At 42.1% G+C, this 25,491-nt stretch overlaps 1 protein-coding gene across 15 annotated transcripts in view; it reads right to left on the reverse strand.

Moving 5' to 3' along the window:
• NFIB (nuclear factor I B) overlaps positions 1 to 25,491 on the reverse strand; it is a 221,980-nt gene that overhangs the window by 141,108 nt on the left and 55,381 nt on the right. The window lies entirely within an intron of this gene.

Below are 25,491 nucleotides of genomic sequence, written 5' to 3' on the forward strand. Positions count from 1 at the left end.
GGCGGACAGGCCTCTGGTCCCTCCCTTCTGCTAACACAGGCTTCCTTGGCTCTTCAAGGCATAGAGCAGAATGATTCTAAGAAAGTCAAGGCAGAGAGCAGGAAGCTTCAGTTGTGACATCTCCTAAGCTCACCGCATTACTACTGCTCTTCAAAAGATCCTTTCCAGTCGTGGGGGTTAGCCCTAAAGATAGGGAATCATGTTGAAGATGTGAAATCCACACAAGCAGAGCTTCAAATATTCTCTTTCCAAATGCAAGTAACAATGAAATCATTTCTATTCCTTCCTGGGTAACTGGAATTTCTGGATGAAAAGGAATTCCTCAGAAAGTGATCTCAAAATTTTTCATGAAAAACACCTAACAATCTATAATAATAAAAGCATAATATGCTAATTAAACCAAACAGCCTAATGACCTTCCAGACAACCTTCCAGACAAAGCCCCTTTCAAGAATTTGGTGTATCAGGCCTCTAGTTTACCATAAAGAGCTTTGGTAAACAACTGCTCTGCTGTTCTTCCTTCATATCTGCTTGCAAACTGCATATATTGTGATGTGGGCATATGTACAAGACAGAATCAATGAACGAGTACTGGGAAATGAAATATTTCGGTTTCATTCCACTCTTATCACTTTTGATATGAAATAATGACTCAGAGGACACTTTTGTCATCATTAGCACTCATTCTAATACTCAAAAGGAAAATGTCTCTGTAATTTATATAGCATCTTACATATAGAAAGCATCTATCGTTTATAATTACCAAAACGAGAGTTGAGGGCAATGTTTTTATTATGTTACACGTTAAGGAAAGGATGCTTAGAGAACTTGTGTGATTCTGAAAAACCCAAGCTTGGAGCCTGGAATCCTTTGACTCATTGAACTGTCAAACGCAGGAGAAATTGTCCTGCACTAAAGGGTCAGAGGATTACTCTCTAGATTGGATGGCCAAGACACTCAGCATCAAAAACATTACGAAACTCACATGCCAAAAAAGTACATGGAGGGAAAGTACTGGATACAATAATCCTAACATTTCAGGGAGGAGCCACCTCTTGGTGCAGTAAGATGAGGAGAAATGAAAACAGGAGGAGGCAGATAGGTACCATATCTCATTACCTTTCTAAAAATATGTTTGAATTCATTTATTCATTTAAATTTAATTTAATTGTATTCAAATAAATTTTTAATTTTTTACTTCTTAAACTGGGTGATGCATGCATTTATTGAAATATTTATATTTCTGTATGTCTTAAATATTTCAAATACATTTTTAAAATATGGATCAAAGGGATTGGAATAAGAATAATAAGGTAAAGTCACTGGATCAAAGAATTATAGAGGAAAAATAGGTTCAAGGATGCACCCTTGGTTTCTTTGAACAGACCTACAACAACCTAATCTTTTAGACTTTAAGTCTTTTACTGTAATTGGGATTCAGATTCGGTCATCTTAGTATGCAGGGCTTCACAACTGGTAGGTATTTAATAAATATGTCTATTGGCATCATGATAATTTTACTCAAACAGGACATTACAGAGAATGCTATATTGAAAAACAATATAGGAAGCAAACCATAGGTCAGAAAAAACCTTCACACTGAGCTCAGGCGTTTACAATGGGAACTTAGAACAGTGACTAGCCTCAGACTGACTCTTTTGAAGAATAGGAACAGTGGGCAGATATGTACTGAAGTTTCACCTTTACTGACCTTCTTTCCATTCCAGAGCTCTCTCTGAGCCTTCAAACAGGCCGTTTCCTCTTCCTGGAACACTATCAACCTTCCCCCGGTTAACTTTTCGCTGCGGGAGCCTTCACTGATCTAGTGTGGGGATCTCTCTTCCTTTTGTTCCCTTAAGAGTCTATATTTCAACATGGTAACTCTCCCCATACTTTTATCAGACGTGGTAGACTATCTCCCTATCCATATTCTACACTACTTGAGGCATACTAATTTTCATCAAGTCAAGGACTGGCATCAATCTCTCTCCTCTCTGCTTTCTCAGCATCCATACACTTACCGAGCAACTGGTTAAATGAACTTCATCACTATTCTGAAATCCTTCCACTTTCTTCTTTAATTTAAAGGATACATAGAACACACCCACTATATTCATACGCTAACATCAGGCAGTATGTAGGTATGAAAATATAGGTGTGTATCTATATGTGTATCCATATATAATATGCTGTGAGATGAAAAAGTTACATTGAACGAATGACATACTGCTGGACTAATAAAGTATGAGCTGAATGTTTAAAGCAGCTGCTGGCATTAGTGTTTCAGGAAAGTATCACTAACTCTCTACGTTGTCTTCTTTTAAGTTCAGGCTTGGAAACTTTTACTAAAAAAGATCTGGCACTCAAGAGATGCCATTTAAAACATGGTAGGCAGCCTGACAGAATAGTGTGAGTCCTATATTCAGAAGCTCACTACTTCTAAACCCACTCCTGCTCCTGCCCAGCTCTGGGAGACCTGGGGTTCCTTATCTGCAGATGATTAGATTAGATAACAAGGGCAAGAACCAATGTTCATACAGTTTCTGGGTGATGACTTTGACAAAAGCTATGGCACCCTAAAAGACCCATTTGGGTAGTTATGTGCTATATATTGGTTTGATTTAAACTTATTATTTGGTTTAATGCCATTTCCCTAACTACAGTGAAGAAGTAAATTTGTTAAATTTCTTCTTTAGGAAAAGCATTTTTTACTGCTACAGACAGAACTATTCTAACCTTCATGTAATGCTGAATTACAATTACCGTGTTTCCCCAAAAATAAGACATCCTCCGAAAATAAGACCTACTTACAGGTTTCCATCTGAATGAAATATAAGGCATTCCCCCCAAAATAAGCCCCCCCCCCCAGGCTAAACATGAGAGATTTGGTCCACCGATTCTGAAAGAAATGGAGTCACAAGAAATTCACCAGGAAATTCAGGAGTTGGATTGTTATGATGATGTTCCAGAAGATGAAGACATGATTGTCATTGAATAAGTGAGTAAATTCTTGATACTGTAGGATTCACAGTTTGTCTGGTTTGTGTTGACAACTACCGTACTACCATACCTTATACAGGTAAAAATTTTCCTTTATTTTCATTTAACAATAAATGTGTACCGTATTCTTCTTCATGGAAAAATAAGACATTCCCTGAAAATAAGACCTAGCGCATCTTTAGGAGCAAAAAATATAAGACACTGTCTTATTTTCGGGGAAACAGGGTAGATGCTCAATGGCCTTCAAAAAACCAATTACCTTTTGGTTTTGCTGTTCACCCAGAAGCATCCCTAGGTCTTGGCTGATAGGAAAGGTTAAGGGGCTGGGATTATTTGTAGGAGGTGAGAGAAAGAGTCACCTCTATCAAAAAGTGTTCTGCCAGAAAGACTGTGCCATTTATCCCCAAGGCTAGAACCTGACCTAACTCCTAGGGTTTTCATGTAATTACTACTGAAAGCTCATGCATTTGCTTAAACTCCCATTAAATAGTAAATGACCAATATTATATTTTTTTCTAAAACCACTATCTTCTCTTGATAAAAGAGAGAAGTCAGCTCTGAGGAAGTCTGGGCTCCAGTAGAAAGAGAAAACTGGATGTTTTTAAAGGCAGAATTACACTTTAACAATAATAACATGATAATCACTATCCCTCCCTCTCACATTCCCATAACAGTTTCTTCACAAAGACATGCATATGCATTATTGATCCCCATTTTACATGCTCAAGAACAGCAAAAGCAAATGGGCATCCTTAGGTATTTAATGTTCTCGATAAGACTGGTTTTAGAATCAGCTGCTTTTGTATATATATTCCAAAATAGACTAGCTACAAAGCAAAAGCCTCTCTTTATAACTTCTCTTTGCCTGTATGTTTATCGTCTCCAAAGGAAGCACTCCTTACTTTTATCCTGAGAACTTCCTTGTCGGTAACCTTTAGCAATTGAGACACAAATTAAAATCGATTATTTGAATTCTACAAGCTGCTTATACTTCTAATTATCATAAAACTCTGTGATCCCCAATATGCCCTGGTCCACTGGGAATGTGGAATAGGGGTTGATATGAAATAATCTATGTTCCTCTCTCCAGCTTTAAGCCAATGCACATAGCGACGTGTGGTCCCTTGGAAAACACGTTCTTCCACGCAGGACTGACTGAGGGGAGAAGTCACAGTGGTCCCTTAACTGACCCAAGGGGCCTCACTTCATTGCTAGAATTAAATCCCAAAGAACTTTTTGGATTCTATTTAATGAATGAAGATATATTTTTTTATGTGGTGTCATTGTTTTACTACTTCCCATGTTTATTTGGACAGATTCATAGCACTGGGTAGGAAATGTATTGGTTGGCAACTTCAGTTTTGGAAGAGAAAGTAAACACATGCTGATTAGCAAACAGTAAACTCTACTGTGTTTAATTTTGGCTTCTCTTAAAAAAAAAAAAAGAAAAAAAAAAGAAAGAAAGAAAGAAAGAAAGAAACACAGAAAACCTACTATTTAGTGTTATGTTCCAAGTAGGAGCATTTGTCCCTAAGTTCTTTCCTAACCTCTTACTGGAGAGCTTCCTCTCTCTCTCTCTCTCTCTCTCTCTCCCTCTCTCTCTCTCTCTCTCTCTCCCCCCCCCCCCTTTATCCCCGAACACCAGTGGCCAACGCCAACATTAGTTAAGAAAATACTTGTGCATATGGTATCCTCCTCGCACAGATTTGCCATCCAGTTGAACAGTAGGGCCACTAACCCACACATGCTCAACTGCAAAATTATGAACTGCATAAACATGAACAATTATGTCCCAGCGCCGATACATTCCAGGTAACGTCACGCATCTGCAGTCCTGGGAAGCCTGCTTGACTGGAAACCATCAAGTCCCAGAACGAAAGGTGAAAAACATGACAATAAGCTAGAATGTCAAGTGCTCCCTTTAAAGCCAGTTTCTGTCGGTCCATCTCCTTCTCTGGCTTCACTGTGACCCCCAAGCGGTCCCTCAGGCTTTGGCCATTGTCAGCTCTCTCCTTAGCCATCTTCACAGACTCCTCACAAGCACTATCTCTGAGAACGTGCTGAGGGGCAGCACACACAGGGAAAACCCTGACACCCTGAGATGCTCCACTGCCCATCAAGTACACTCCTTCTGGTAGTTTCTGGCTTCCTTTTCATGAAGAAAAAAAAAACAACAACAACAAAACAGTGTTTGATCTTTTACTCCTAATGATTAAAGTCCACATCCCATCAGGAGACTTCTGTGTTGCCTCTAAGGTTGCAAAATTTTGTCTCCACCTATCGAAGGAGAAAGCCAGAAATCCAATACCTCGACATACGGCCCAGCATGAGAGGTTAGCACCATCTGAGAAAGGTCTACACTGTTGATCCAAAAGGGCATTTATTGTGGATCTAATAGGTTCTGCATAGTATAGTACTAGGCACCGCACGCACGCATGCACGCACTCACGCACTCTTTCTTTTATTTTCTATAACCAGGTAAAAGAATGTGAGATTGCCGAAACTGGTTTGGCTCAGTGGATAGAGCGTCCACCTGTGGACTCAAGGGTCCCAGGTTCGATTCCGGTCCAGAGCATGTACCTTGGTTGCAGGCACATGGGGTGGGTGTAGGAGACAGCTGATGGATGTTTATCTCTCATCAATGTTTCTAACTCTCTATCCCTCTCTCTTCCTCTCTGTAAAAGTCAATAAAATATATATTTTAAAAAAAAAAGAATGTGAGATGATCAAAGTCTCAACCCACATGAGGCTTACAGTCCAGAGGGGTGAAAAACCAGTAAGCCAACAGACAGACAAACATGGAATCTGCCAGGAAGCTCTAGCAGGGAGGAATGGCAGGAGAAGGGGCAGGGGAAAGACTCACTGGGCACGTTACCTGAGCAGACCTCTGCAGGATCATCAAGCCCCGTGATGATCTGCGAGGGGGAAGGTTCCCCCCGGAAGGAACAGGCAGACCAAGTTCCTGAGACTTCTGTGCAAACAGTGAGCAGGCAGTGCTGCTGATACTAAGAAAGCAGCTGGCGTGTGACCTGGATAAGAAAGGGAGGCAGGGGCCAGATCTGCTGGCACTTGGAAGTCACCATTGGACAGGGAGGCTGCAAACTAAAACAAGACTAATCCAGGGAGAGAGAATCTGCGTGATGAGTTCAATACATAAATTTACAATTAAAATGGGCCTCACTGAGAGGAGTGGGCACCATTCTGGGCAGTCAGGTAAAGATTGTTATGGGCACAAACAGTCAGCAAGGCTGGGGGGTGGGAGGGTAAATGTTAGCTCCTCTGGGAAACATTTTCACTTTGGTTGATGCAGTCAAATACAAAGAAGTTGCTAAACAGCACCCAGCACCAAAGAGAGCGAAAGCATTTCCTTCTGTAAGGCCCTGCAGCTGAGTGCTTACATCCGCCTGCTCCAATCAGTTCATTTCCAAACAAAGGTAGGAAATGGCTGCATCCTCGTATTTCATTGTGGACGCATGAGTCAGTGCTTTGGAACTCGGGTGTCTCTGGGAGTGAGTGTCTATTCTTCACGTCTCTTGCCACAGGAGGAAAAAGGTACAGATAAACAGTAACACGATTTCACCCTGCTCAGACACAAAGCTGTGGGCTTTTCCACCCTTCTCCTCAAAAGTGATGAATGAACGAACAGGATCCAGTTCCTGTGGGGCTTTTTTTCTTTCCCTCTGTCTTTTGTTTCCCAACCCCCAGCTCTCCCTTGTGTCTCCTAAACGGCATAAGGTCAACTGATGGTGAAAGTACACTGTACGGTGATTATTCACAAGCTGTCACAGTATACGTGGCAGGTTATAAGAAGTTTGCGTCCCACAAAAATCATTCAATAATGGTAGCTTATTACATAGGGTTCTAACAAGGTAAACTTTTAAAGTGTTCTAAATTTAGTTTAACCAAAAAGGTTTGTAGCATTTTGTTTTCAGAATGTTGGATGGAACAACATCTTAACTTTGACAACTATTTTGTACAGAGCGATCACAAAGGGAATAATCTGTAAATTCCATTAAGTCTTTTTGGTCAAAAGCTCCCACCAGTTCTGTGTTGAGAAATGTCCTGTGTATGCATTCTAAGGATATTATTCTAAAGGAAAAAGTGTCTGAGGTATACTTAACCCACAAGCTCCCTTCTTCAGGAAAAAAGTACACCTGGATTGGCACACACTCCCACTTCTGACAAAAGTTACAGAGGGAACTTACTGTATCTCGTCTCCTAAGAGAAGTCATTTATTATCTATGACGGAAAGGGAAAAGAGATAAGGAACTAAGCTTAAATGGTTATGAGAAAGTGATCCCTGTTCTAAAGAAATATACATATATAACTGTATCAATCCGAACATCAGCCAAGTTAATTCATAAAATCTACATAATCAATGCAGTATAACAACAAGAGGCCCATATGATTATAATGAGAACAGTTCAGACTCAGAGTATTTCTATCTAAGCAAAGTATAAATTAATTTCAGAATACTGGAGAAACCTGGTGTTTTCTACCCAGGCAGAATGAACTATGAAAACAGTAAAAATACCCTCCAGAGACTCAAAGTGAAAGGGTTTATGTGTGAAGAGGAATAGTATGATTCACTCTTCCAAGTAGAAATAAACTGAGAAAATTTGAGAGACAAAGGCAAGAATGAGAGGAATAAATTCCTCAAAAAAGAAAGAATGAGTAAAAATGTAATAATAAAACAGGAATATAAGTTTTTGTCCTTCCATTAAACATTATACCTTAAAGTTCATTCTTCTTGACTACATTGCCAATTTCTCAAATAATACACTGGTAAAGTTCCAAAATCTCATTAGAGGAATAAATTGCATGTATAAAGGTTCTTGCATAGCCTGTGGAAACATTTTAAACTTCTTCTGTAATATTTAAAATTTGGAAAAATTCCTAGAGAGTAAAGTGTCTCTCTCTCTTTCTCTCTTTCTCTCCCTCTCCCTCTCTCTCTCAGAATAATATTACCCCACTATATACCCAGCCATATATCTTTATGCTCCAATTTCCTACCTATTCCCTTATCCATACATGTATAATGCTTCCATTTTGAAGCACATGGCTGGAGAGCCAAAAGAATTTAAATTGCCTTCAAAATGTGCATCGCATTATAAATGGTGTGAAAAAAGACCTCACTGTTCAGCTCTCAACTCAGAGCATAAAGCAAAGAGGAAGCAACACAAGACTGCTTCAAACTTCATCCAGAAACCCAACAGCTCCCCTTGTTTATAGAGGCACAAAAAGTATGCGGCACAGTTTATAAAACAAGAGCGACGTACTATACGCAAAAGTGAAGTTAAAAGCAAAGTATAGTAACAGCCCTATCTTGTTACAAACACTTGGCAGAGTGTCTAAAGTACCATGGTCAAAAACACGATACTGTCTGAGCTGTACTTCTGCCAGAAAGCACTCCCTACGTCCAAGTCGCTTTAGCCATCATCACCACCTCATTTGGCAATCGCTCCCACGCCTCAGTTCATCAACTCAAAATTACTCCACAGAAACACAAAAAAGACAATCCCTCCCGCTTCTTAGGCCGCAGATACCACAAGGTGGTAGCACTGGAAAATGATGGAGTCCGAGGCGGTTCTGAGGTTAGAGAGCCAGGATCAACTACACTTCATCCTCAAAACTCATTTGTGTATCTCATTCACCAGGGCGGCCTTCAGTCCGGGAACCCGGGGCTTCTCCTCCACTCGCACAGTGAATCCAAAGAGTCTTTCTGAATCACCAGCGACTAAGAAAGAAGGCACCGGGTGAGAATTCACTCGGGTACAAATGCCACGTTCGGCAGATGAGGAGTAAATGTACTCGGCGATAACCTGCCATTAAGCCATTCTGGGCTGAGCTCTGAGTAATTCCAGGATATCAAAGATCGCATCCCTAGCTACACATGCAGCATGTACCCGGCATTACCAAGACTGGGAAATGTCAAGACTTAAAGGATAGGTAGATAAGAAGACTGTGTCTATATCTGCACTTGGCATTTATAAGTAAAAAATGGCAGTGTGTAAGACAAAAGTCTAAAGGTGGCAATGGCAGGAGGAGTGGTAGGAAATCACTACCAGCAAGAATTGTTAGTTTGGGGAGAAGTGTGTTAGAATTGGCTTCCAAATGTTTCTATAATTCACTTTTCTCTTAAGTAGCATATTATATAACTAAAAAATAAAAAATAAACCACGCGGTACTCATATCTGAAGTTTATAGCTTGCCATATTTCCTAGAAAATAAATAAATATTAACAACAAATCTCATCACTGTTTCCCCACCCTTCTCTTTAAGAAACCTTACTCTTTGAAATGTAGATACATAAGCTACCTTTGGATCAGGGCCCACCAACATATGTTTCCAAAGGAATAATATGTGCAGGTTGGTCTAGTGTGTACCAGATGTAAGAAAAAGCATATTCAAAACCAGAAGTATCAGTATTCAGCACAGAAACACATTCTTTAATTAAAATTCATTTTTTTTCCTCTCCTTACAGATACAGAACCTAGGAAAACCAATCACAGGTAGCATATTTTTTTTAAAACCTTTTACCTGAAAAGAAAACATCTCAATTTGACTCAAAAATCTAGGTTCCTTCTGCTTCCAAGGGACAAAGATAATAAGACTCTCGATAATCATAACTAGTGAGTCTTCACTTATCAGAGCACTCTTGATGCAAAATGAGCACATTACCTGCATGTTGGAATAATGTATGCATTCCTTCCTCAGGCAGGGGAACATGCAGGAGGGGTATTCAAAACAAGTTATAAACCCCCACTTTCCAGAAGCCCAAAGAGCCTAAACTCTGGGCTGTGTATATCGTTCCCTTAGGCAAGCCAACAAGGATTTGGCCAGCCTTACCAAAGTTATTAAGAGAAGTCCTTTGGAAGAAACAGACTGAGGATTCAGATCACCTAACCTTTCCAGGGCAGGGTGATCTCCCCTTGTTCTATACATCAGAGACGTCACTGTAGTGGAAGCCAAGTTTTAATTTAGAATTTAATAAAAATTGATTAAGCATCACGGAGCACAAACAAAGCTGCTCCATAAATCTTTCAGCCCTTTTTGTGCTGGGAAGAAAGCAAGCGCTGTCTGCCGAAGCAGATGACAGATGCTGGCTTAAAGATAAGTATTATTTATACTTTTGTACCAGATTTCTTCTTATGCATATCTTATCATGCATGGGTATATGACCAGCAGAGCAGTTTTATATCAGTCAAAGCTGTTCTGCTGCACCCAGGCTCCATGGGAATGCTTGAAAGTGCACAGGCCTAGGGTTCAACTGAACCAAGATGGAGAGAGAAGAAAAGTTGTGAAGGGAAAACGAATACTGAAGTGGTTGTTATTTGAAATGTACTTTTACACACAAGCTAATGAATATATATGCACTGAAAATAACTTTGTCCTGAACATACGCTTATGCATTTTAAATAAACGGTGCATGTTGGAAAGATAAGAGGGTTTACCAAATCTAACCACATCAAGCTATATGTATATTGAACTTCAGATATTTGCAGGATGACAACAAGGAGATAGTACCTTGAAAGAAATTCAATTAGCTATGTAAACTGATCTCTGATTTAACCAAGTTTGTGAATATTTTGGTCATGAAAGCTACATTTTAAAGGCTAACATCTTATTCTTCTCTCTCTTTACACAGAAACTAGGAAAACCAGTAACTTCATGAAATTTCCAAGGGTTTTTAGACTTCCGATATACAGAATAGAGAAAACCAAGGATTTGAAAGAGAAGGCAAAGCAGTCTGTAAAAAGAACATATTCTGCATTATAAGGTTTTGGAAAGTAGAAAATCTGGCATTTGATGCCAAAACAAATGTAACTTTGTAAAAGAAGCCACCAGATGAGAAGAAGGCAGTCACCACAGCCATCCTGACCCTCCTCTGCACCCCAATTCCTACACTCTTCCAGAATCGAGAATAGAGTAATTCTCTTCCATTCCCCTTAGCATTGTGTTTGTAATCGTTCTTTCTGAGAAAGCTCAGCCTCATCTCAAATGGCCTAACAGGTAGAGACCGTCGCCCACTCTACGGTCAGGAAACACCAAGTGGCGAGGTGGGGTGGGAGAAAAGTACCTGAGAGAGCCCAGGCCCGGATCCATGCCCCTCAAGCGTTTCCTGCACGAGAACGAGCGGAAGCCACAGCCACAGCTGCAACCATATGCCAGTGCTTTAAGTGACACGAGTAGCAGAGTTAAACTGTCTGGATTCTTAGAAATTACTGTATAATTCTCTCTTGAGTATTAGCAATGCACTATAATAAAATAGGCTACACAAATCAGTACTTTATGTATTAATATTAACCTATCATAAGCAATAATTTTTCTTTCCTGAATTATATATGAAAACACATCCATACACATAAAGCAATTATGAGGAAATATTTTTAGGAATTGTTAGTGTGTATGTCTGGTAAGCAGGCAACTCCACATGCAAGTACTACACAAAATAATGGCTAGAACTATTCAGGTTTATCTTATCTACACTAATAAAAGAGAAAGATACAAATTGACCATAACTTCGAGATGCCTACCAGCCAATCAGGAGTGAGCATGCAAATTAACCCAACAAAGATGGTGTGTTAACTTGCATACACAGGCAGGCAGGCAGGACGTGGGCATTTTGCACTACCCCAGCTGCTCCGGGCCCCTGGGCAGCATGGGAAGATGGAAAGGCAGTTCCAGGCTAGAGCAAAGGCTGTGTCAGCAGCCAGGGTAAGGAAGGCCCATTCTGCACGAATTTTTGTGCAACGGGTGTCTAGTCTTTAAAGAATCCCCTGGATTATATAAAAAGTCAGGTTGTAGAGGAAATGGTAGACAAGTATGGTAAATTGGCCTCATATTAAAAAAACAAAGTTAAGTATATATACCACATATGAAAGCAGTCAGATACACTGCAGTCATGTATATATTTTGAATCTCATTTAAATGAGAAAAGTTCCAAAGAAATGTAACTCATCCATATATTCTCTCATTCATATAAGGGAGAATTATATTTCTTCTGAGTCAATAAAGATGACTAGTTACATTTTACAGATAACTTTAATCTCCACAGACTTCCCCCACCAACTAATAATAATAACAATCTAAAGTAAATGCTTAATATTCTTTGCAACATTAGAAAGCTCACAGAGCAAGCCCATTTCAACACTTATTAGATATCTGGCCTTGGACAAATTACTTGACCTCTCAGTTTAAATTTGCAGGTGTGTTTAGGAATAGCAGGCTTAAGGTTTGCATTAAATGAGATTTGTAGAAAAAACATTTAGTAAAATGCCTGGAACATTGCAAGTACTGAGAAAACAGTAAAAACTAGTGTTTTTATTCTTGCTGTTATTATTCTCACTATTAAAGTAATTTTTTTATAAAATTTCTCTGGCCAAAGGCTGGCCTAGCATTTGCCTCAATTCCCTCCCTGATTCTGACACTGAGCTATCCTGATCCTCCCACTTCCCTGACTTCTCACCATTTCCACTCTCCTTTATTAATTCCAACCCTTCTAGCATTTCCTTGAAGGTCAGCATTCCTTGGCTCACTGTCTCGCCCTCTGGAATTGCAATCAAACCTTCTGCTTCAAAGGTTTGGGATCAGAACAAAGCTAAATTCAGACCTGTGTTTGCATTCACCAGCTAGCAACCACACACAAAAACCCACTTACCCTCTCATGTCCACACTCGGTGGTTCTTTCATGCTCCTTGTTTCTGTTAAGGGAATTAATATTTGCCCAGATGACCAAGTTAGGAACCTCACAATCATCCCTAATGCCTTCTCCCTACACCATGTGACATATACCCTTTTCTATTCCTCCCATTGCAACTTTCTCAATGTCCTTCTTGCTTCTTCTCTGATGTTGACAGGAGCCTTGGTTGAGCTTGGCTATGTTCAGCAAATAAAAGCAAAGCACTTATGATGTGCCACATTTGGTACACTGGAAATGCAAAATAGAATGGAACAAAACAACAACAGCAAAATGCATGGCCTTATCTCAGGGTTCTTCATCTCATGGAGTGGGAGAGCTATGTAAACACAAAATGATGCTAGGATGATTATATAAGCAAAACCAGGCACACACAAATTATAGAAGGACAGAGGAGGGAGCAATCTGCCCCAGAAATAGCTCTACTGTGGCCACTGCCCCAGAACAGCGTTCTAATGATGAAGAGGAGTTTGGTGGATGCACATAGAGAGGGAACAGTAGGAATGGCACGTGCTAGGCCTCTGACTCAAGGCTCTCTATCCTCTAAATCAAACTGAATATCTTATCTAATAAAAGGGTATTATGCAAATTAACCACAACTCCATCCCAAAGATGGCAGTACCCATAGCCACAAAATTGCAGTGCCCAGTCCTCTCAGCCCCGCCGGAGTCCCCAGTCCTGGGGAGGGGGGGTGGGGGGGAGGGGTTAGCTGCTGAGAGCAGGTGAGGGTGGGGGTAGGGGGGGCTGAGAGTGGGCAGTGTGAATGGTCTGGTGAAATGCTTGCTTTGTCACCACAGCAATGAGGCAAGCTTTCCAGACTGTGGAGAGCCTCTGGGCAGCAGGTGTGGAGGGGCCAGGCCCTGCAGAGAGTTAATGGTGCACGGATTCATGTGCAGAGCTACTAGTTTTAAATATGTACCTGTCCAAAACCCAGACTCCTTGACCCTTCCCCTTTTTCATAAGATTCGGGGCCACTCTGCTCCTTAAGAATAGAATCGCATTTCCTTGGATGGGCAAGGCACTTGAGGAACTCCAAATTCTGACTCAGTTAGCTGGGAGGCAGCTTCCACTGTTCTGCACACCCCCTAGAGTTACTGCAGGCCTATGTCTGAGCCCCCTGATGTCACTCCGCCCTACGCCCTGTGAAATCCCATTTATCCTGTGACATCCACATTTAACTGCAATTTGGTGAAGTCTTCCCTGTGCCTGGATTACTTCTTCCTCTGAGCTCGCAGACCCCTTGTTAATACCTCTGTTTCCACACATCTACATATAGATTTGGAGAGAAATTTCCAATGTTTGTCATGTCATTTACTAAAATATTTGACTCTAACTGTTAACTTCAATGAGTAATTTAAAATTACATAACCTAAAACTAGTAAGTATTAGGAAATCCTCTATACCAGGCCCTCTTATTGAGTGCTATCCATACATGCCCCTTCCACAGAGCATGCCCATTTCAACACTTATTAGAGATTTGTCCTTGAACAAATTACTTGACCTCTGAGATGTGTGGTTTAGAGAACCACTCACATCCCTTTGTGGACTGAACCATGTCTCCCCCAAAAACCATGCCTTGAAGCCCGAACCCCCCAGTGTGACTGTCTTCAGAGGGAGAGGCATGAGGGAGGTCATTAAGGTTAAATGAGGTCATAATAAGGCTGAGGCCATGGTATGTGATAGTGTTGCTTCTAAGAAGCAGCTCCTCCCAGCCACGGTGGCTCAGTGGTTGAGCATCGACCTATGATTCAATTCCCCATTGGGGCACATGCCTTGGTTGTGGGCTCAATCCCCAATATATAATAATTTTTTTAAGAAGCAGCTCCAGAGCTGGCTCTCACTCTCTCAATAGAGGACCCAGAGAGAAAGTGGCCCTCTGTGAGCCAGGCACAGAGCTCCCTCCATAGCCCACCCATGCTGGCACCTGACCACCGACTTCCAGCATCCAGAACTGTGAGGAATAAGTGTCTGTTGTCTAGGCCTCTGGTCTGCGGTATCTGTCATGGCAGAGGTGGGGGAGTGACGACCACACAGACCCTAGTCAAAGAACCAGAACAGTCCACAAGGAGTGGAGAGACTACTTTTTAAATCTCTGTGTGATGCTCAGTTCATACGACTTTTCAAACAGATGAAATCACCTCCCAGCAGCGTAACAGCACTGTCACCCGTGTACGGAGAGATAATGCTGAGAGTGCCAGGCCTTCCATGGGCCACCCATCTATGCAGGACGGTTGGTGACCATGCCTGGAGCAGGAGGATGCTAACGTCCTGGCTTTCAGAACCCTGCCCTGGGTAAGAAGCCTAGTCCAGTTCCCACAGGAAAATGTGCCCATTGTTCAGGCCTCCATGGCAGTGCCTGTACCACGTGGGCCAGGAGAGCCATTGTGCAGGGCCCGGGCACCATGGCAAGGGCGTGGCCCTCGAAGCTGGGGCTTTGGAGCAGGAAAGCGAGGGCCACTAGATTAGCTGGGAAGTTCTGAGCAAGTGATAAAATGTCACTGGTTCTCAGTTTCTAGTCTTTAATACTTACCTCACAGGGTAATTGTGAAGATCAGAAATAAGATGCACAAGTACATAGCCCACTGTCGGGCATATAGTTAAGACTCGATCATTAGCAGCTATTCCGCCTGGACATCATTTCCCGCCTCAAGGACCAGCAGGAGCAGGCTGGTTGTCATTGTTTATCGAGAGTGGCTTGCTGCGTGTTTGCTTGGTTTGCATGTTGTTTGCACAACACATACTACTTCCTTGTAGTCATAATACATTCATTTTCCTCTGGGGAGCCACTCATCCCCACTTTCTGCAATCATGTCTTTTGGGATGTCTTCCCCTCACCCGCTCATCCCCAAAAGCAGGCTGGCAACTCAGGCCTGGCCAATGAGAAGGCAGCACCAATTGAGTGACTGGCTCTGGGGCCCAATGAGACTCCTGAGAAAGGGATAGTGTCCTCCCTGCTGGGCTGCTCTGCTGGTGGAATGTAAACCTGGAGCTTAGCACCGTGAAGGGAGAGCCTGCCAGAGAAGGGTTAGCAGAGCACCATTTAAGAAGGGAGTCGGAGAGTCATTCCTAATTCCATCATCAGAGCCCCTGAATCAAGCTGAGTCTGAGACCGAGCTGGACTTTGAATTGCATCAGCCAGAAACTTCCCTTTCTCCCTTCAGCAGGCATGACTTCCGTTCCTGACACCTGCAACTGATACACAGCCTGAGTGCCAGCAAGAATGTGACACCTTTCAGGGACCCAAAGGAGCCCGGAAAGTAAACAGAAAGAAAAGTTAGGAAAGAGAAAACGCTATGGGCAGTACTTACCGGGAAGTTCCCACTGGTTATTATTCACCAAAAATGTTTGTAAAATTAGTGGATACAACTACGGGGATGACCATGTTAGCATCAAGCCTGCTGGAGACAATATTTAACTTCTTAAAAAAAAAAAAAATTTGTAGACTGGTTCCGAAAACAATGTGTATGAAAAAAAAAAACAAAAAAAAAACGAGGGTGCCTGTGGCATTTTACTATGTGACAAAGAAAAAACCATTGGATAGTGCTAATTTAACTCACTGAATTATAGCATTAATAATAAGGAGGTAACTGTGTTAAATTCTTATTGTGTCAACTAAATGTTTCCAATTTAGTATTTCCAATCACATATAAACCCTGGGGAGGAGATATAATTATCTCCATTTTTACTGATAAGGATATTAAAGCTCAGAGAGCTTAAATCCACTGCTCAAGTTTAAATAGTAACTTGTGGAGCTGAAAATCAACCTCAGAGCTAACTTCTTAATGTTCTCAGGTATTACCAAGAAGTGGTATAACCCAGACATTTCACAGGTATATGATAAGATCCCCCTTTTTTTAAATGTCCATTTAGCATCATTCGACTTTTCACCAAAGTATTTACCATAATTGCTCATTCTATGTTTATTTCTGGGCTCATTTAATCTGAGGCATCTTTTGGCCAGGAGAAGAGACACCCCTGAATGCAGGACTAACTCTGCAAATAACGTGCATTGCCCCGGTGAGAGTAGATGCTCAGCAAGTACTGCTTTTCTTTAAAAGGGGAGGGAGAGGGAAGAAAGGGAGGGAGGAAAGAGAGTGGAGAGCAAAGGAAGTAGGAAGAAAAGAGGAGGCTAGAGGGAAAAAGAGAGGAAAGAAGGAGAAAGGGTAAATCCACAACCTCTGCCACTCTGTCACCACCCTCCAACCCTTTCTTGAGATAAACTAGGGTCTAGAGCAAGCAAGTCAAACTCGTGGCCCCTGGGCCGCATGCCTCGTTTGTTTGTCCCATGTTAGCCTTTGAGTTTGACGTGCTTGGGGCTCTAGAGAGTGGAGATACTGTCCTTACACAGAAGGCGAGGTAGGTGAATCCTTGAATCCTGGCAGGAACAGCAGGAATGCCATGGTCTTGTGGACATTTTTCCTGGCTCCTTCCTCCACACTACACCCCGTAGGAACAAACATGCTCCAAAGCTTCCCTGGTTTATAAACCCCAACTCAAAACCCGGGTCACTTTTATTGTGTCTTGATATAAGTCTTAGGGTGACAAGTCAAACTAAAAAAAACTCATAAAAAATGCCTTTACCTTTGCACCTGAAAGGCTGCCGCTCTGAAATGTGAGCCCTGCCGTGGAGGCGGCTCCTTGGCGGGACTGGGCTGGGGCGAGAGGTGTGCAGCCCCGGACAAATCCACTCAAAATGTCTGCACAGATGTTATCTTTCTGCTTCCTTTACATAAATTCTCCGAGGGACAACAATGTCACAAAACTGTTGAACATCAAGAGAGAAATGGTACCGCCCCTAAAAGATGGCTTTTGGGAGGAAAAGATCAAAGAGGAGTCAGAATCAAAGCCTGGGCTCAGTGGGAAGAAACATTCAGGACCTCAGCTCTGCCTTCGGAACTTCTGAATGTGGACAGAGATCCGGGGCGAATCCCTGGGCTCGGACGCCCCGTGGGCACCGCAGTGCTGCACCCCGAGGGCAGAAAGTGCAGTCCCAGCCCCGTGCTGTGGGACCCACATAGGAGGCAGCTCTCTGGAGAAAGCGGGAATGTGCCTTAGGAAACATTCCAGAGGAAGGCAAGATTAAACACGCTAACCCCATCACCTGGAGTGCAGCATAACAACTTTTTTCATCAACCTGTTTGACTCCATTAGTTGTAGCTTAACACCATGTGAGAGAAGGAATAAAAGTTGACTAAGATGTCGCCTAAAAGGTAACCGAGAAGAAGCGCATTGAGAAGTCGAGGTTTTATCCAAAGACCTGGTTTCTCTGGACCACCTCCTTTCTCCTGGATAAGGCTCTGAATTACCCAAGATTATCGGAAGGACTATGCATGGATATACATCTGTCGTATACATAAGTATGAAATGCTTGTTGTGTTTCAAAGGCTTCTCTAAGGTACTATCTACTCTCAAAGGATGGCTGGGATGCACCATCTGAAATTTCGCATAAGGAAAGATGCTAGCATTTTGTTGGAAGAAAACAAACTGGGACCCTTAAGAAAAACCCATTCACTGGCCCTCCCTGGAAACATGCGGGGAAAGGCCTTTACAGTGTTTCTCCTTGCCTCTGGGAGCTCACTGCACGAGAGGGATTTCACGTTGCAGTAACTGGATGAGGAATCGGAACCTTCCCGCCAAAGTTTCATCGAATTGCATAGCCACACACCACAAAGGACCATCATGTAGGGACAGGAGCTACAGAGTTAATCTTTAGCAGCTCTGCTAAAAAGTCCTAATGGCAGCCTGCCCATCATTCTTTTAGACAGAGCTTGTCAGAAAAACTAGGGCAGCTTGTCCAGCTCAGCAGTCAACTGATTACTAGTGAACTCAATGGGGCTCCCAGCCAACCCCCGAGATGGCTGCCAGCCCCTTGGGTATTCAAAGGCCAAGTTCCAAAGGGGTTTACTTTGCCAGAATCACATGATGTCAGTGCTATTTTCTCCTGACCAGAATAACCAGTCATTCAGGTTGCTGCGAGTGGTATCAGTGAGCGAGGGAAGGCTGGCACTTCATCCTTTGAGGTCACATACCCGCTGCGGTGCCTCACCTCCTCGCCCAGGCTCGGGGGCCTCCAGGGTCTCCCAGCAGAGGGCAACTAACCCCAGTGTGTCAGTTCTAGCGACCCACATCCTGCACTGCGTCCTGCATACCAGAGTCCACTCCACAACCGGAATTACTCAGGCTCACCAGACAGGGTGCGCGGAGAGCACAAAGCAAACAGGTCTGACTTTTATAAGTAACCAGCTGCACAAGAAAACAACAGAAAATGGGCCTTGGCTTTCACTGAGAGTTCATGATTTGAGGCTTACCTGGCAAGCTGCACAAGTTCTGAAATAGTCGGCTTTATCCACATGTGCCCACATTGTCTGCAGAGTCATGAAGCACACATTAATTTTTACAACTATCTGAAGATTTTTTTTTAAAGTTGGTAGAGGATTTGCAAGGGGACATGCATTCAACAGGTAGCCAGTTTTTAAACTTGAGGTGGCCCTTCTCTCTCAATGAGAGAATCCATTTTACTCCCCAACATACAAGGCAGAGAAATTAAAAATAAGATCCACTTTTCAACTCTTCTTCCTCTAGGAGAAAATGCAAAGGTCAGAAATAGCAAAAGGGTTTGTAGAGTCAGTGGACTCCACTTTCAAAGTCTTGAACATCTTTCCCAATACTTAGAATACCTTAAATTATTTCTAATTTTCCTCTTTATGATGACTTTCTTAAGGCACTATGAGACCTACTTATGATTAATTTTAAATTTTTTTAAGTATGATTTTTTATTGGCTTGAGAAAGAGGAAGGGAGAGGGGGAGAGAGAGAGAAACATTGATGAGAGAGAGCCATCAATAGATTACCCACTGCACACCCCCTCCCGGGGATGGAGCCAGCAACCTGGGCATGTGCCCTGACCAGAATTGAACTAGTGACCTCTAGGTGTATGGGAGGATACTCAACCAACTAGGCAACACTGACTAGGGTTATGATGAATTAATTTTAAAAACTCCTTTTATAAAAAATTAAATTTTGAACATATTATGCATAGATTTACATTTGTATCACGGTAGTTATAATTTTTCATCTTTGCTTTCAATCACTGAGTAAAATAGGAAAGTTTTGCCCTAGCCAGTTTTGCTCAGTGGTCAGAGCATCGGCCGAGGGATGAAGGGTTCCAGGTTCGATTTAGGTCAAGGGTACTACCTCGGTTGTTGGCTCCTCCCCAGCCCAGGCCCTGGTGTGGGCACATGCAGAAGGAAACAAATCAATATGTTTCTCTCACATCAATATTTCTTTCTGTCTTTCCTCTCTCTTCCACTCTCTCTAAGAAACAATGAAAAAAGTATCCTCCAGTGAGGATTTAAAAAAATAGAGAAGTTTTAACTCCTGAGAAAGAATGCGTAGTAAATAGGAGAATTATCATGATTTTTAAACATTTACATTTTTAAAAGAAAGCAGAAACTGCTTCACTTTTAACATGCGAAAGAAAAATATAGAAATGTAATAATTCCATTACCATACTATTAGCATAAAAGACAGTACATATGTGATAAATGAATGAATGAGTGAATTCTGCATTATTCACTACTGCTTACATTCTTACTAAATATTACCCCGGGGAAGTCTCTGAGAAAGTGACTGAGAACAAGATTACGAGAACGAAATGTCTTTTTTTTTTTTTTTTTTTTTTTTTTTTTAAATATATTTTATTGATTTTGTACAGAGAGGAAGGGAGAGAGATAGAGAGCTAGAAACATCGATGAGAGAGAGTCATCGATCAGCTGCCTCTTGCACACCCCCTACTGGGGATATGCCCGCAGCCAAGGTACATGCCCTTGACCGGAATCGAACCCGGGTCCCTCAGTCCCCAAGCCGACGCTCTATCCATTGAGCCAAACCGGTCTCGGCCGAGAACGAAATGTCTTAAGGTTTATTGATGTAGCTTTACATGTCCTTCTCTGCCAGAGTTTTGTTGATGGGGAACAATGGCCTTTCCATCTCTTTGCAGCCAAAGAATCTCCTTATGACAATCACCTGTATGAAAATCAAGTAAACTTTTTCAAGTAGAAGTCAATCTTTCAAGGAAATTATATAGTAAAAAGACTGGAGAGGGATGGATGAATAGATGGGAGGAAGAAAGAAAGGAAAGGAAAGTTCTTAGGAAGGAAGAAAAGCAGACCCCCCAAAAAATTATTTTTACATCAATGCTTTATGATTTTCATTCATCCCATCCATAAAAAAGAGTTTAAGCAGATTGGCAACAACTTCAAAGACAATGTTGCAAAATCAGGTGCGATAGTTTCCTCTGATGGTTACAGCTCATCTTTGACTATTCAACTTGTCTTTTGTCCTGGTCTTTTATTTCCTTCTCAGATACATTATCATAGCGTACATACCTCGAACACAACATCTTTAATGAACTAACAAATGTTTGAAAGAAAGAAGCTTGCTAGAAACAAGTTCTTCTGTGCAAAGGGACTAAGTAATCATCACCAATTAGACTGAAGCTAGAAAATTTGACAGTTCTCAAACGGTTGTTTCAAGGAAGGCTGGTAACGTGCAGAGAGAACACAACGTGTAGGTGCTGTAGGTATGTGGTTTTCCCTGATAAGAACAATACAGCTTCCCTTAAGAAGAAGAAAAAAAAAAGCAGGAGAAGAAAAGCAAGGGAGAGTTTGACAGCAAAGAAGTAATGTGAGAATAAGTAATATCTGGAAGTTGCCTGCAGCTATAGTTGAGGAATTAATACAAATCTCTCAAGTCAGCATTCGAGGCTCTTTATGAAATTATCACAATCTATTTTTCCATCTTGCCCCCTGTTGTCGTTTTCCCCACTCCCAACCATTGGCTCTGTATTCCAGCCACACTGTATAACTTATGTATTATCCTGCCCTTTGACTTTTTTAATCCTCACCCAAGGATATGTTCTCATTGATTTTTAGAGAGACAGGATGGGAAAGAGGAAAAAAACAATACATGGATGTGAGAGAAAAACATCGACCATTGCCTCCCAGGGACTGAACCCACAACCTTTTGGTATACTGGATGATGTTCCAATCAACTCAGCCACCTGGCCAGAAATCCTGCCCTTTGTGCTCATGCTGTCCCTCTGATCTAAATGCCCCTCATACACTTGACAAAACCAATTTCTTACAGTCAATCAAAAATACTACTTCTCGCTGGACCCATATAGTTCAGTGGTTGAGCATCAACCTCTGAATCAGGAAGTCATTAGATTCCAGGCCAGGGTACATGCCTGGGTTGCAGGCTTGATCCCCAGTGGGGTGTGGGGGGGCGGAGGGGAAGAGATGCAGGAGGTGACCAATCAGTGGTTCTCGCACATCATCTATGTTTCTATCTCTCTCCCCTTCTCCCTTTCTCTCAGAAATCAATAAAATACATATTTTTTAAATGCTACTTGTCCATAAGATGCTTCCTCCGCCCCCACAACCAGTGGTGAGCCCTCCGCTGCATCTCAGTAGCTCCATATCTATACTTTTCTTGAAGACCAACCTGATACAGCCCTGCATTACTTACGGATCTTATCTCCTCCATCAGACGTAAGCACATGAGCATGGAGACTTGGTCTGTGGGGACTTGCGCTCCATAACTGTTTGCTGACTTGAAGTGAACTATGAGGTTAATTTATGTTACAGTCCTCCAGTGCACTGGCTCTCTGCTAGCCGCTCAAAGGCCTTTCACTATCCCAAAGCTCATCTGCTATAATGCCAAAAGCAGAATCATTTGTCTTTTCACTGCAATGTAATTGTTTTGCATTTTTTAAATGTTGCTTGGTTGGAATTCTGTACATGTATACAGTTTGACTGCACGTCTAAAACCTTCTGTCCAGTCTGTCCTGTTCAAGTTAGCTCCATGTTCCAGGGGCCCTTTGTCCACCCTCTAACCCTACCCCCATTCATGCTTATACAGCAGCAATGAGCTACACAGGTTCTAGAATCCAAGCACCTGGTCTGAATCCACCACTCCTTAGCTGTCTGGTCTTGAAAAGCACTTTCTTTTCCCTTTACTCCTGGAAAGTCCCTTTCCTTCTCTCCTGACTTTTGGAAAGTCCCTTTGCTTAGTGTAAAGTGAAGCTATTATAATAATGGTACCTACCACCATACGGCTATTGTCAGAATGGCAATAAGACTTTTGGAAAGGCAGTCATACTGTTATTTGATCATTTGTCACAAGTGACAAGCTCTTTTATCAATTAAGTGTTCTACAAAACATACCTAACCTCCTCGCTGAGTTGGTTTCTTTAAAGGTAATTTTAAATAACTTTGTGAAACTTCTCCACCCTCTGGCTGTCTCATCAATAAAAGTGAATTGTAATTTTTTGTAATCTTTCAAAGGATGTTAGGAGGGTAATCTGTTACCACCTTTAAAGTTAGGAAGGTAATCTGTTACTGCCTTTTTCCAGAGGCCCTAAACCAAATACATATATACATATCAAGCTCCAGAGAGGTTGAATTTGAGAGTGACAGGGTTCTTACTGAATTCCCTGTCTTAATAATCTCAGTTTTCATCTCAGACCAAAATGCAGTTGCAGAGGGGGGAAATGTGGCCCCTAAATTTTTATTAACCACATTCCCATTCTGCATATTAGAAATCAATACATTTTCCTAAACATTTAACTAGAGAAGTTCCCTCCTTAAGAAGTTTTTTTCTTTAGTCTACATTACCAATTTGATTGCTATAAATTAGGAAGAAAATAAAGAGAATGAAAATGAGGTACATCTGCAATACTGTCACAATAAAAAGGTGCTCATTTTTTTTTTTTTTGCTCCCTCCACCCCCACATAATGTATTTATAATTTAGAGACATTTTCTATGGGTTTTTCTTTGGTTCTGTCTTTTAGCTTAAAGGATATATTTTTTAAAGAAAATACATGAGGAAAATGCAATAGAAGAAAAATCAGAAAGGAAAGAAAAACAAAGAGAAATAAAGAAGAAGGAAGAAAGGAAATCAGAGCGGAAAGGAGGGTAGGAGGAGGGAGGATAAAATATAATATTAATATCCCTGTCTCCAGTCTACTAACTCCCAAAAAGAAAGAGAATATGCCTCACCATTCACACAGTTTAGAACCCCGAGCCTTCTTGGCAGCCACAGTTACAGCTTCATGAGAATCGAGGTGACCTTATCACTCACTATGAGCTCATAAAACTGAACCCAAGGCGACAAGAGTAACAGGGGCCTGAGTACAGGGTAATTCCCTCCGACCCTGCTCCAGAGGCCCTCTTCCAAGCCTGAGGAGACAGCACAGCAGACTGTGAATTTCCAAACCCTGGCCTTCTAAGTAGAGCCAGGAACGAAGGCACCCTCACTTGGTTTGACCTGGGTTTGCACACCGCCCCGTGCTGGTGAGAGTCGGCTCTGCCCCATCAGAACTGAGCAGAAAGGAGAGAGTCAAGCTGCCTTTCCGCGGCCCAGAAGCAGGAGCCCCTGGTGGAAGGGCCCGACTAACCACAGGGACTGGGTCACTGCCACACGTGAGGCGGCATTATCTCCTGGTTTACATACCTCAGGTTCCTCAACTGTGAGATGGGAATAAAAGCAAGGTCACTGTGAACATTAAATGGAATGATATGACTGTCTAACTGAGTTCCGTCCCCGAACATGAAGAGCAAGAGGCACCCGCTGTGCCTTATCCCGGTTCCTGCCCAGAAGCAAAAGGCTGAGAGAGGCTGGAGGTGGCTCTCCTGCAAGCTGGATGTCAGACTGCGAATTCCCCAAGTACCACTCTCGGTCCTGAATAAACAAAGAAGAAAACCTCAAAAATCTTTCAGTAACAAAAAGGTAATTCCAGGAATGACGTCTACAACGTACCGTCTGTGGTATCTTTGTCTCTGGATTTATTAATACACGCAGGCAGAATTACTTGTTGCCGTGCTCAAGAAAGATAAGCGTCTTTAAGGGACACGTTTTGTGTGTGTGTTTTTAAGAGCATTATGTCAGGATCTCCTATAATTAGATTCTGTTAAAATAATGCAATTTACTAAAGTGAATAGTGTGGGCTTTTATTTTTTTTTTTTCCCCCTCCATTTATGTCTTTAGTGGCGGTGGCTGTTGTTGTCAAGCATCTTGAGTGTTCCTTTATGGGCATAGTAAGCTGTAAAAGAACCTCTTTGATGACTCATTTTAGGATGTAAATTCAAGGGAAGCAAGGGTACTGCTTCCCATTACGGAGACCTTTCATTCAGATCTACCACTTTTATCACTGCTCTAGCAGGGCAATGGATTCCAACCTGCAATTTAACCAACACCAAGCGTGGATGCTTATTAGCGAGGCCACAGTGCTTTCAGGGTTATGCTGCATAATTCAGCCCTTCCCGTCAAAGAGCTAGGGTGGTGGGCGCACACAGGATGTCGTGTGTAAGCATCTGAGAACATTCCACACATGGGGGGTACGTGGCCCTGAGCCCTCTTCTGCACAGGGCAAAGAGGTGGCACAAAACAAGCCCTTATTTCTCGGATAAAGGCAGATGGGGTGTCACCCTTATGTCCCCTGTGAATTCTCTTTCTGTTGCTGTGATATATGCTTGAGTTTTCCCTGGATGGAGAAACCATCTCAATGAGATTGTGCTGAACATTCCATATGGACTAGGAAACTACTTGGAGAAAACAGTCCCACCGTTTCAGCTGTTTACTATATTCTCCTAAACATTTTTTAAAAAGAAGTTCTACACCACATGTGTCAAACACAAGGCCCGCGGGCCAAATCCGTCCCGCCAGGCCTTGCAATGTGGCCCGCACCGCGCTGTCATCACTGCACTCCGCTGCGTTTCCATCACAATGAC

Source organism: Pipistrellus kuhlii, unplaced genomic scaffold (assembly GCF_014108245.1).
Source record: "Pipistrellus kuhlii isolate mPipKuh1 unplaced genomic scaffold, mPipKuh1.p scaffold_m20_p_12, whole genome shotgun sequence".
Taxonomy (NCBI): Eukaryota; Metazoa; Chordata; class Mammalia; order Chiroptera; family Vespertilionidae; genus Pipistrellus; species Pipistrellus kuhlii.